The sequence below is a fragment of the Sminthopsis crassicaudata genome, chromosome 3 (assembly GCF_048593235.1).
Source record: "Sminthopsis crassicaudata isolate SCR6 chromosome 3, ASM4859323v1, whole genome shotgun sequence".
Classification (NCBI taxonomy): domain Eukaryota; kingdom Metazoa; phylum Chordata; class Mammalia; order Dasyuromorphia; family Dasyuridae; genus Sminthopsis; species Sminthopsis crassicaudata.
Window position 1 is genome coordinate 85,462,948 of NC_133619.1, and position 14,100 is coordinate 85,477,047.

General features: G+C 35.5%; 1 long non-coding RNA gene across 1 annotated transcript in view; it reads left to right on the plus strand.

Moving 5' to 3' along the window:
• Positions 1–10,218: 10,218 nt before the first annotated feature.
• LOC141564864 (uncharacterized) overlaps positions 10,219–14,100 on the plus strand; it is a 42,748-nt gene continuing 38,866 nt past the window's right edge. The window contains exon 1 of the long non-coding RNA XR_012488765.1: positions 10,219–10,340. This is a non-coding gene — a long non-coding RNA (uncharacterized LOC141564864). The remainder of the gene's footprint in view (positions 10,341–14,100) is intronic.

Consider the following 14,100-nt stretch of genomic DNA (forward strand, 5'->3'; position numbering starts at 1 on the left):
TCAACATCATTTTTAGAAAAACTTTGTGTTCCTCCCTCTCTTACCTTCTTCCTCTTCAAATCAGCAAGCAATCTGATATGGTTTAAATATATGCAATCCTTTTAAACATATTTCTGTATTTGTCATGTTGTATAAGAAAAATCAAGCCAAAAGGGAAAAAAAACAACGAGAGAGAAAAAAATAAACAAAAAGATGAGAATATTATGCTTCAACCCATTTTTAGTTTCCATAACTCTCTCTTCAGATGTGGATGGCACTTTCCATCCCAAGTCTATTGGATTTGCCTTGAATCACTGCATTGTTGAGAAGAACTAAGTCCAACACAACTGATTATCACATAATTTTTTGTTGCTTTTTTGAGTGTCCTGGTTCTGATCACTTCATTTAGCATCAGTTCATATAAGTCTTTACAGGTTTTTCTGAAATCAGCCTGCTCATCATGTCTTATAGAATAATATTTCATTACCTTCATATTATTCAGATAGTTTAGATAAACTCTATTCTCCAACTGATGGCATCCACTCAAGTTCCTTGCCACTACAAAAAGAATGTAGCCTTATTTTAGAGAAGCATGGTCATGCAATGACTAGACTGGATCTGGAGTTAGCAGGAACTGGGGTTGATTCTCATCTCTGACACTTACTAATTATGTGACTCAATCTCTCTGGTCCTGAGTTTCCCCATCTATAAAATGGGAATAATAATAGCAACTCTATCACAGAGTAGTTATAAGAATGTTAAATCAGATACTGTGTGTAAGACATTTTGCAGAACTTAAAGTGCTGTACATGAATGCAAATTTTTCTTTTTGGGTTTTGTTTTTCATTATTGGACCAGTGATTTCAACAGTGTGGGAAGTTCTTGGTGAGGAACTTCCCCAAACAATGAATATAAACAATTATTTTGCAACTTCTAGCCTTTGAAAGTTTCCTGAGTTATTATAATCATAATATTATAATTGAATTATAATATGATATGATATGGTATATGCAATATATTAAAATAATAATTATAAAAACAAAGGTAAATGATGATGACAATGACAAATACTTTAGAAAAAGAGTCTTAGGAACACTGCTAGGCATCATTTTTAAAGTTCCACCTTTCATATACAGGAAAGTAATCATGATCTGAGAAGGGAAATGGTTCAAGGCACAGCAGTATAAGGCAAAGACCACTGGTCCAAGAGTCAGATGTCAGACCTAACTCCAATTTCATTACTAATTATGCAATCATGGACCCTTGAACCCTCTGAATTTTTAAAAATTTTCTTGTCTGTAAAATGATGTTGAGATGATTTTATCTGTCTACTCCATAGAATTGTTGTGACGATTAAATGAAATAATGAATGGAAAGTGTTTATTGAAGTCTATAAAGCTAAGACAAGAGGGGGAAAAATCTCCACAGTCCCTCTTGTCCTTAGGGTAATCCGTATGACCTCCTTTACTATAACAACCCACTTTTCCTCCATCTAGAAGTTTGGGTAAGAGAGAGAGGCAAAAGCTATTGCTGGCATCTCCTAACAAAATTCCTGATGTACATTAATCCAGATGGAATAGAAATACTTGCCAGTCTTCTGGGGAGAAAAAGGGGGATGAAAAGGAAAAGAAGGAAAGAAATGTGTTTGACTATAAGAAGAGAACAGTGCCAGTTGCCCCTTCTGAATCCTCAAATTTTGAAGAGATTTATCTGGGCACTTGAACAGATAGACACATTACTTTCTCGTTACATGGAACAGAATTGGACAGAGGCTAACATTTCTTGATCTTTGTTTGATCAAATCAGCTTCCAATGGTAACCTTAAGGGATGGTTCACAGTCTGGGTAATGTGTACTTAGTAGGATTCTGGAATTTCAATTTCAATTTCCCAGAATTGTGTTGTTCTGCTTGGTTTTGGGAAGAGGTAAATTATCCCCCGCATTCAGAACAACTGCTGCTCCTCTAACCCACAAAATAGCAGGCATTTATTCAAAAAAGGAACTTCTAAGCAGGGATTTACTGGTAATTTTTTAATTACCAGCTCTCTGAAAGAAAAGTACAGCCAGTTTAATTTGCATGGTTCATACTTTCTCGATCACTTTCTTAAGTTTAGACAATCATCAAGTTAAGTCCTAATTTGTAGCAAAGGTGAGGTAGAAATGCTCACATTGATGATTTAACAATCAGTTCAAGAACTGGAACTCAAAATTTAAAAAGAAAATAAATTAAAATTAAATAAATTCTAAATTATTATTTTTAAAATTTTAATTAAATTTAAAAAATTAATTAAATTTTAAAAATTAGGAACCAGCTATTGTGAACTGGTTTGAACTGGATCTGGCACCCTTCTTTTCCTCCTCCTTCCCTAAGAAATTAAGTGACTTTCTTGAGGCAAAAGTACAGGTGGTAATTAAAATCAATTGATCCCAGAAGTTCTAAATAATGTCAATCAAGGAAAGAAATAGATTTATTGGTTATTTATTGGTAAATACCCCAAAGATCATTAGGTGTTAAGATCGGTGTGAGATCAACAAATGATTTAATTCAGTTCAGTTTAGTATTTATTAGTAAGTCCCTATTGCTTATAGAATACATAATAGTGAACTTGGGGAAGGCAATAAATTTATAAAATATTCAATCCCTGACTCTCTCTAAAAACCCAAAACAAACCAAAGCAAACAAATACAAAAATTACCCTTCAATACAATTAGGGCAGCTAGGTAGCGAAGTGATTAGAATGTCAGGTCTGAACAAGGTTCAAATGTGGACTGAATTCAAATGTGACCTCAGACTCTTCCTGGCTGTGTGACCCTGGACAAGTCACTAAATTGTGTTTGCTTCAGTTTCCTCATCTGTAAAATGAGTTAGAGAAGGAAATGGCAATCTATTCCAGTGTCTTTGCTAAAAACAAACAAATAAATAAAAACTCAAAAACAAAAAAACCCAACCCAAATGATTTTATGAAGTTTCACTGAAATGACTGAAAAAGAATAATACAATTGTATAAATGAGAGTCAGGATGTATAAAGACATGATCAATTTACTAGAATGGCATCATTCACTGGGGATCTGAGTCCAGGATCACTCTAGGGATCTGAGTCCAGGAGATTACAGAACTAGAGGAAACGTAAACATGTTGTGTTGTCCTACCACATGGTTCAGAGGAAACTTTTTTTTCTGGGTTTATAGCAGAATTGTTAGGAGTCTTCAAAGGTCATAGTCAACCCAGGAAGGCTTTAGTTATATCCAAAACTGAAAGAATGAGAAGTCTCCCTCACTGGTGAGATGATATACTGAGGAAGAGAAAGCCTTAAGGGCATCCTTCTCTCTGTAAGAGGATAGCCCCCTTTCCTGCTCTCACCCCCAAAATAGATCTTTAGCATTTTTATTTTTTTTTCTATACTTCGTGCAAGGAGTAGAATCTTCATTCTTGTCTAGGAACATGAGCCATGGGGATATAGGAGTTAAGAATATAGATTGGGAGTTGCCTGGTATCAATATCCTGAAAAAATAAAGGTTCCAACTTCAGCCTAGCAATGGTTCTGGCTTTGGACATGAACTTGGTGGGACCAGTGTTAAGTAGGAATCAAATTAAGAGTCCCATTGTCCTCCAGAGACTGAGGGAATATAGAGGAAATTATACCCTCCAGGTATTGGGGGAAAATGTAGGTACTTTGTTCTTGCTGTATCTTTGAAGTTACTATTCCTTTGTAGAAGTTATCCAATGCTAAGAAATTAAGTAGAATGGGAGCACTAGTTACTGGGCTCCTCAAATAGGGGGATGTTCAGCCAGTAGAGGCTCTAGCCAATGGTAGAGAAAAATGATAACTCCAATCTCTTTGTTCCTGAGAATCCTAAGTGGGTATAAAAGGAGCAGACTTGATCTTGAGAGAGTGGGGTAATACAAGATATATAATACATAAGTGAATGATAGAATGTAAACAAAGTGCTTCCGAAGGTCTGTGAGGAAAAAGTTATACCAACTGGATGTGTGGTTGGTTATATGTTGGATATGGGGGGGATAGGAATCACAGGAAAAGTTTCTTGAAAGAGGTAACATTTGAGTCTGTTTTAAAGCGTGGCTAAGGATTCAATCATCAGAGGAGACAAAGGAAAACATAGGTAATAGAGTGAACAAAACTCCTGACGTGGGAAAACTCAGGACATAAATTAGAGACAAGGAGGAGAATGGTGGTTAGTCTCCCATCCCTATTAACAGAAGAAAGTGTGCTAATACTTTTTTGGAATGATTTTCAAACCACTAGTATCCCTTGGGGATGAGGGTGGATCCATTTCTTCAAAATTGAAGGATAAACAACAACAAGGTAGAGATTTCAGTTCATTTAAACATCCATTTCCCGAACATTTGATTAACCAAGAAGTTTTCCACATAACAAGTTGCTTTTGAATCAATGGCAGAAATTAATGTATTCTTGTACTGGGTTTAGGGAAAATTCTATTCTTGTTCTAACTTTCCATATCCCTAAGGTAATTCTTAGTCTGATTGGTTTGAAGGTTTTTTTGGTTTTTTTTTCTAGGAAGAGAAGTTTAGACTCTTGAGAACTTCTGAGGGACCCTGATTCCTGGCTGAAATGGACAAAGCCCTTAACTCACCTTGTTCCTGTCATGAACACCGAGTTCTAAGGAAGAATAGCAAACATTTGCCTGGAAGTCATTCCATTCAAATTAAATTTGGTTAGAGATTTGGAAAGCATGATGGCAGCCTTTGTGGATTCTTGTGTGAAAGGAAATAGGGCTTAGTATTTACTTAAAGGCAAATGCACAAATGGTCAGCTTGTATTAAAATTCTTGGAAAAGAGAAGCTGTGACTTATATGGTAAAGATTTTTTAATGTAATTTGCATACTTTCCATATGCCCCCGACTCTCTATTCCAAGAAGATATTCTCATAGCATTGACAACTTTGGGTCGTTATGAGGGTGAGACTGTGACGTACATGTAAAGTTAGATGCTATTCTAATCTAAATGGGGAAGGGGGACAAATGATAACTCTCTTCATGTATTTGAAGGGATCTATCAGAGTAGAAGAGGCATCAGGCTGGTTCTCCTTGAAGTCTGATGTTGTCTGGATCAAGAAATATCAATGGCTTCTAACTGTTTGCATATAGGATAAAATGCAAACACCTAAGAATGGAAGGTAAAACCTCCTCCTTCTATTTCTCCTCCTCCTCCTCCTCTTCTTCTTCTTCTATCTCCTTCTGTTTCTTCTCTTTCTCCTCATTTTCTTCTTTTACCTTCCTCCTCTTCCTATTTTTCCTTTTAAAATATTTTATATTTTTTTCAAATAAAGATCTACTTTGCATTCCTTCCATCTCTCTCTTCTTCCACAATTGAGAGAGCAAGTAAGACAAAACCCCTGTTACAAACATGTAGTCAAATAAAACTAATGCCTGCATTGATCAAGTGCCCTCAAAATTAATTTTTTGCTCTGTTGATTCATCACTATCAGAAAATAGAGAGTTTTCTGGAGTTATAGTTGGTTATTTTGATGATCAGAATTCTCAAGTCTTTGGAAACAGGTTGTCTTTAAAATACTGTTGTTATTCTATAAACTATTCTCCTGTTTCTCCTCACTTTACTCTGTATTAGTTCATACAAGTCTTTTCAGATTTTTCTGAATCCTCCCTGTCATCATTTCTAATGGCATGAAAGTATTTCATCATATTCATATACCGTTTCCCAAATGATGAGTGCACCCCCTGTTTCCAATTCTTTGTCACTATAAATATTTTTGTCCAAAAAGGACTCTCTTTTTCGAATTCTGGGATATAAACCTCTTAGTGGTATTGCCTGGGCAAAGAGTATGCACAGTTCAATAGATTTTGGGAGTTAGTTCAAGTTTCCAGTCTACTTTTCCAGGATTGTTGAACATTGTCCACCTTCATGTACTCTGTATTTCAGCCAAACTGTCTCATATCTCTTATAACAGGCACTTGATCTCCCACCTCTGTTCTTCCTGCCTACAGTGCACTTCCTCCTTGCCTCTACCTCTTAAAAGTTTTCCTCAAAACTTAGCTCATATGTCCTTTCCTGATCTCCTTAGTAATTAGTTCTTGTGTCCTTCTCTTCACATCACTGTGGATATGATCCAATCATTTTAGAGAGCAATTTGGAATTGAGCCCAAAGGGCTACAAAGCCACAAATAATCTTTGATCCATAAATACCATTGCTAGATCTATATTTTGAAAAATTTAAAAAAAAACAATAACTTCAAATGTCAGAGAGTCAAGCCCTGCCTCAATATCCACAATGTAATTTTACCTACTCTTTCTATTGTGATCATCCCACCAATCTTAGCAAGCACTGCTCTCTTCTGAGAAGGAACTCAAAGAGTTTCCCCCTTTCTTTTTGCTGCACAGTACTAGAAACAAAATTAGTGCAGGAGGCTTGTGATTTCTCCTCTTATGAACACAGCTAAAATTTGTATATATTCATTCCAAATGACTTCCTACCATGAATCAAAAAGGTTATTCATTGCTAGTTAGGATATCCTACCCAAAGTATGTCACCATAATCTGTCTCTGTGTCTCTGGACAGGAACACTGTTATTTGTCCAAGCCTCCCAATATTGTTCCCTGGAGATATGGCTTATGACCAGAGAAAATGCTACCTGTGGTAGCTATCAACAAAAGGGGTAGGGTCTCGACTTTACTCACAGATGAAATAGGGAAAGGAGCAAGCATTTATTAAGAGTCTGTTGTTGTTCAGTCATTTCACTTGTGTCTAACTCTTTGTGACCCCATTTGAGGTTTTCTTGGCAAAGATACTAGAGTGAATTGCCATTTTCTTCTCCAGCTCATTTTACAGATAAAGAAACTGAGGCAAATAGGGTGATGTGTCTTGTCCAGGATCATATAGCTAATAAGTGTCTGAGTCTGCATTTAAACTCAGGAGTCTTCCTGACTTTGGGTCCAGGGCTGTGTTCATTTCATTACCTTGCTTTCCCAATTATGTGTCAATCATTAAGTTACATTTGTTTCTTTCAGCAATCCTATAAGGTAGGTGCTATTTTTATCCCCATTTTACAAAGAGGTAAACTGAGGCAGACAGCAGTGAAGGGATTTGCCCAGGGCCACATAGCTAGTAAATGTTGAGAGTAGAGTTGAATTTTGGTCTTCTGAAGTTCTATCTGCTGTGCCACATTTCTGGATTTCATTATGATATTCCATTTCTATGAAAAATAACTCCATTGATTAGAAGACCTACTACATTTTAAAGCAATTCTTCTCCCTCAAAGTGTGGACTAGTAGGAAAGCCTTAGGAAAAGCTCCCTATTGTGAGATATATTTTAATGTACTGAGTGGTACAATAGACAGAGTCCCAGGCTTCTATTCAGAAGATCAGAGTTCAAATTCTATCCAGATACTTTACTAGCTGTAAGACAGTGGGCAAATCACTTAACCTCTGTTTGCCTTAGTTTCCTTAATTATAAAATGGGAATAAATGATAGCACTTACCTTCTGGGATTGTTGTAAGGATCAATTAAAATATCTATAAAATACTTATCACAGTTGATGCTTAATAAAATGCTTGTTTCCTTCTCCTTCTTCCCTTTGAAATTCTCAGGTAGGATCTGGGGGAAAAGGTTTTTGAGTGATTTTATTTGTCCTAATATTAGTGTTTTTAATTATGCTCTCTTCTAAGATTTTCATTTTTCTCACCATTATCCTTAAAATATCCTCATCCTTAAGATAAAGCTTTACTCCCAGTTTTAGGAGGCTACTATCCTTTTCAAATGCAAATGTAAGCTGTCCCTCAACTGTTTTACAACCTATCTTTTTTTAGAGATGGCGCTCTGTGTACTCACATTAATACAAAATATTGATGCATATAATAAATATACAGTATTACAGCAGCAATGCTCATTTGAATTAATGTACCATACATTACAAGCAATACAATAGCACAATTGAAAAATTCAGATCATGAAAAGAACCAATGGTTTTTTCATATATCTATAGATAGCAATCAATTATGTATGTAGTAGCACTAAAAAGCAATAAATTCAGCAATCATCAGGCAGGGACAGATAGCCCATTGTAACTCCATAAAATAACATAAAAATAAAAAACTACATAAGTACATATGAAAAAAAATCTAGACTACAATAAGAAAGAAACAAAATTATCTGTGTTTCAAAAGAAAAATTTGCTCACTGTGGGAAGGAAAAAATTCTCCAAAATGTCTTTTCTTGAATAAAGATGATTATGGAAAATGTCATTCTTCAAAGTTTCCTGCAGCTCAATGTATAGCTAGAAGCAACACCAATTCAAATGAAAAGGGCTAAGTAAGGAATGGTAGACAAACAAGAAGGGTTTTACATCAGTGGGAAAAGGAAAGAGAGCATGTGTTTATTATTTTTTTAAAAAGCTGTAACACATAGCATGTGTGATATGAATAAACTTCAGAATCACTGGAAAAGAAATCCAAATTCTTAAAAAAATTAAAGATTAATTTCTTTCAAAATAATTTATTTTCAATTATTTGAATGTTCTTATGGAATGGTCCTTAATGTAGAGTAGGATGTTTTTGTTGCCCATGAAGGCTATGTATGCCCACTCACACGTCTACCTGGGTTATCTAAATGTGGCTTACAAAGAGACAAGGATAGCTATCTCTGGAGTCTTGTCCAATTCTCTCTTCGTGAGACTTTGATTCATACAGGATATGAGAAACAAAAGAAGCAAAATGGTTCATATGGTTGATGAACTGTACTCTGAAAAAGAAATGTACCTCACAGTCCCTCTAATCACTAATAGAGGGGAATGATTATCATTATTATTGTTTTTTAAATTTAGGCCACTTTCTCAAACTTATCTTTTAAAGAGAAAACTAAATGCTTGGCTCTTTCCCACCAAATGCTAATTACACACAGCTATCACAAATAGTGACTAAATACATTTATTCAAGCAAATAGCAAACAGAAATCAGAGAAGTTATACAGATTAGAATATTCATAGAGTAAACAAACTCTCCCACTTTGGAGTCAAAATTATCTCAACTCAGAGAGGCCCCAAAGTCACTCAAGGGGAGCTGGAAATTGGACATGTTGAAAAGTCTGCTTTCCTTTACCTGTTTGCCTTCCAAAATATTTTCTCTCTTTTGCACAGGTCTTGTTTTAAAAATAATCTGGGACCATGTTTATTCTCCCTCAAAGCAATAATGAAAAAAAAATCTCTTCCAAACTTCTGTACCATTTCCACTGCTCAAGGAGACATGACAAATGTCCCAAGCTTGAAATATGAGGCACACCATTTTTATTCTGAACTGGAATACTTTGTCTAAACAAAGAGCAGAAAAAGATTATACATGAAGCTTCAGGTCTCAATTTACTTTTCTTTTAAAATATATGATAAGATCAAACTGTATTTTTCATCATATCTGATTCTTTGTGACCCCATGGACCATATCACAATGCTGTCTACTTTTGGGCAAAGATAATGAAGTGGTTTGCATTTCCTTTTCTAGTAAAAAATATACATAGTCAAACAACAACAAAAAATCCCCATAATTGACTGTGCCTCCAAATGTATGTCATTGTATATTTTGACTTCAACTCTCTTATGAAGTAGAAGCCAAAATTTATTCTTTTAGAATCAGGATGCATGGATAAAATTTCTCAAATTTTTCAAAGTGGTTTTTCTTTGTAATATTGTTATTATATAAATTCTGCTTCTATTCATTTCACTCTGCACCATCAGTTCATGTAGGTCTCAGAAGCCTGAGTTCATTCTTGGATCCCATTTATTTCATAATTTCTTATAGTTCAATAATAGCCCTTTCTGTTCACAGACCCACAACTAGTTCAGCCATTTCCTCAATAGATGGGAACCCCCTTAGTTTCCAGTTCTTTGCCACTATAAAAAGAACTGCTATAAATATTTTTGCATATATGGTTTCTTTTGATCTCTTTGGAATATATATTAAATCTGGGTCATAGATTATTGGTTGGGGTGGTGGAGGAGCAGTTTCAAATTGCTTTCTAGAAAAATTTAGACTGGTTCGTAGTTCTACTAACAGTTCACTGTGTACCCAGTTTTCCACAGACTTTCTAACAAGTGTCATTTTCCTTTCATTATTTATTTATTTATTTGGCCAATCTGTACTGTAATTAACATTTATTGTAAAATGCTTTATAAATATAATCTCATTTGACCTTTACAACAACTACTGAAGGTAAATATTATTATTAACTTCTTTTTACAGATGAGGAAATTGAGAAAAAGAAATTGAGTAACTTGCCCAGAATCAGGCAGCTAATGAGGTATGATTCAAACTCCTTTTATTTCAGACTATAAGTTCAACAATTGCGTCATCTGGCTGCCTCCAATGGGTACGAGGTATGAATTAATTTGCATTTCTCCAATTATTTAGCATCTTTTTATGTTTGTTGGTTGCTTATGTTTCTTCTTTTGAAAAATCTTCATATGCTTTGAGCATTTACTAATTGGGGGATAAATTCTTTTTATTTTTATTTGATTCCATTTGTTATGTCTTATATATGAGACTTTTATCAGAAAAATTTGCTGCAAAGATTCTTCCCCTACCCCTGCCAGTAACTTGTTTCCATGTTTGAACTAGCTCACCAGAACTCATTATGAAGCTTTCAGTGTGAGCACTTACACCTTGAAAATTGGCAAACACTGACAATCAGGGGTCGATTCATTTTATGTTGATTGTGGAAAGTGATGGAGAAAATACTAATAATTCATATTCAACTTTAAAGTTTGTCATATATACATTTTTGAAAGCCAATTGTTAAGCATTTGCATTATTTGACTATGTATATTTTTCGCTAGAAAAGGAAATGCAAACTTCATTATCTTTGCCAAAAAAATCCAGTAGACACCATTGTGATATCTACTTGTTTCCTTTCGAATTTTATTTGCATTGCTTTTCTTCATACAAAAACTTTTAAATTTTTTATAATCAAAAATTGTTCATTATATCTTCTGTGATCTTTTCCATCACTTGTTTGGTCATCTATTACTAATTATTCCAGGTTCTTATTATATAATATATATATTATATATATATATATATAAAAGACAACAAGGACAGGTATAATGACTTGTTCGTAGTCATACTTCTCTTTTTCCATCACAGAATCTTGGAATTTGTTTACTTCTAGACAGTTCTGAAATTGGTGTTTCATTTGCAAAGCTTTCCATAAAAGGAGGTTCCACAAGCTCTCCGGCTGACCTGGTTCAACTTTTCTCGTTTAAAGGACTTCCTCTTCTTTGCTGAGGAGGGGAGAATTGGACACTATCCAGGTCCTCTACAAATGTTTTATATCCTTATCTAGGAAGGCAACTCTTGGTATCTTCCTATCTCAGTCATTGTATTTGCTTCCAGATATTGGGAACGTAAGAAATTCCTTCTAAACCAGTGAAGTGAAGATAATCCTATATCTTTCTAACCTTCTTTGTAGAACCTATGTAGCCCCCTAAACTAATTCATTTATTTATTTTCTCTAGCTCTTCATTTGTTTATGACCATTTTGCTGTTATTTTTTTTTCAGTTGTTTGATTCTCTGTGACTCCATTTAGGATTTTCTTGTCAGAGATACTGGTGTGTTTTGCCATTTCCTTTTCCAGTTTATTTTACAGATGAGGAAACGGAGGCAAACAGAGCTAAGTGATTCAGGATCACACAGCTACTAAGCATCTGAAGTTAGTAGATGAATATGAGATTTCCTGACTTCAGGCCTTGTACTTTCTCCTCTGTAACATCTAGCTGCCAGAGCCAGAGGAGGCTCTTAATAATTGGACAAGAGGAATTAGAGTTTGCCATTAAAAGTGTGTCTTACTTTTGTATTGATCTACAATATAGAGATATGATCATTTGGTGATTTCTAGGGTGACAGTTTTAATAGTTTTAACAATTATAAAAATTGGCATAAAAGACATGATAAGTTGATTGGGTAAAGTACTTTGCTTTTGATGTTACAGTGAAAAAAAATGTGGGATTTGGTATCTGAGGACTTTGTGGGATTCAAATGGGTGGAATTCAGCCACTTCCTCATATAAGGTGGAACCTCAGAGGCTCACCTCTCTCAACCTCTGTTTCCTCATTTGTAAAATAAATGGCAAAAAAGGTGATTTAACTAGATAATTTCTGTGACTTTTTCTCCCAGAACTAAATCAATGTTCAAGTGATTTACTGAGGATGTGAGGCAGTCTGGCTGTGGGGAATAAAAAATAATGTTGAATTTTAGGGCTAACAATTATAAATCAGCCTGTTATTTATTGTCCACATTTTAAAAATATTGCTAGATACATATTGGGCAATTGGGACTTTGGGGGGGGTTTCCCCAGATCAAAGAAGAAACAAACAAGGTACAAATTAGAGAATTCTGGAAAATCTCAAGAGATAGAGAGGTGATAATAATACTGTGGTATACTATGGTAGGAAAGAATTTGATATCAGAAGACTTGGGTTTACATCATGGCTCTACTGCTCACTCTGACATAATTTTACTTCTTTGTTTCTCTGTTTTCTCATCTGTACAATGGTCTTAGAACCAAGTTTCTTATAAAGTTTCTTCTAGCTCATGGTGCCCTGAATTCCACATCCAGGATCTATGGAAACTATATTTGGCTTTAATATTTAAAACACATTCACCTGCCTTTACTTCCCAAGGCACTAATTTAGGAGATAATAAATACATCCTATTAATTATGTTAGTGGGTCAATGAATATTGGTCATGTCTAATATGTACCAGGTACGATATTCAGTGTTGGATGCATAAAAACACGGATAGAAATTCACTAAGGGTCAGCAGCTTGGAGTAGAGCCCCAATTCAGAGAGCAGAACCAGAAGGAGTTTTTAGGGAAAGTCCCTCTAGATATGAGCCCTAAGGTTTCCTTTATCGGGAAGTCTGAAGGCGAGAGGGGACCAGTCCCAGGCTGGTGGGGACTGTGCTATTTTTGTTTTTCTGCTGGAAGAAATCAGCATCTGGCTGCGCTAGGGGCAAGCTGGCTTCCTAGCTCAAGGAAGAGGTCAAAGCAGGACAGAGGGCCGGAGGAATGCCTCTCTAGACTCAGGCTCATTAGGGAGGATGAAGAGTGACAGGGGAGAAAAAAATTACTGAAAAGGGGAGGCAGGAAGCAAAAAATTCTCAGAAGCCACAGGGGAATAAGGACAAGGTTCAAGGGGTCAGTGAGTGGAAGAATGTGACAGAGGAGAAAGGGAAGGAGTTACATAAGGGATGGGAGGGTTATTCTGGGGAAGGTGATTATATAATCTGGCAATGGGCAGCATCCTGTGCCAACCAATAATAAAATAATAAATAATAATAAAATGAAATAATAAAAATGTGCCAACCAATTAAATCAGTCAATAAACATTTATTAAATGCCTACTATATACCAGGTACCGTGCTAAGCACTAGAGGTACAAAAAGAGGCAAAAGATAGTTCTTGCCCTTGAGGAGCTTACAATTAGATCTGTGCTTAAAAAAGTCAAGTTCTCCCTTTGTACCCAGTGGTCCTGATCTATAACTGGCGATTGGACCCAAATGATTCCGGACAGCCCTCCCTCACTTAAATCCAATTCATTCACAAGTCATAGTATCACCTCCCTGATGTCATGATCTTTTCCAAGAATGAAGGATAAACAATAACAACAATTTAATGATTGCCAGAAAGTTTAAGCGGTGTGTCTGGGGTCACAATGGTTCTCCAGTCAGAAGAACCTGAGTTCAAATCCAGTTTCAGAAATTTACTAGCTGTAAATGGGAAATTTATTTAAAATAAATGGGAAAATTATTTAAACCCAATTGCCCACAGAGGGAAAAAAGAGGTGTGTCTGGTAGCTGATGACTCTATTCTGAATATAGAATAATTCACATTTGCATACCCGACATGGATATTTGGGAAGTACAATTTCCATTTGGCCTAGTGCCAGAGAGATTCACCAAATTTATTGATTGCTGTCAGTTTCTGATGATTTGTACAGGGGTTAATGGTACACTTCTAGGGTAAACCTCAAAAATATCAGTGGAAATGCATTAGTGGTGGAGTTGTGAATTGATCTTCCCATTCTAGAGAGCAGAACTCGGCCCAAGTTACTATAAAATTTGCTCACCTTTTGATTC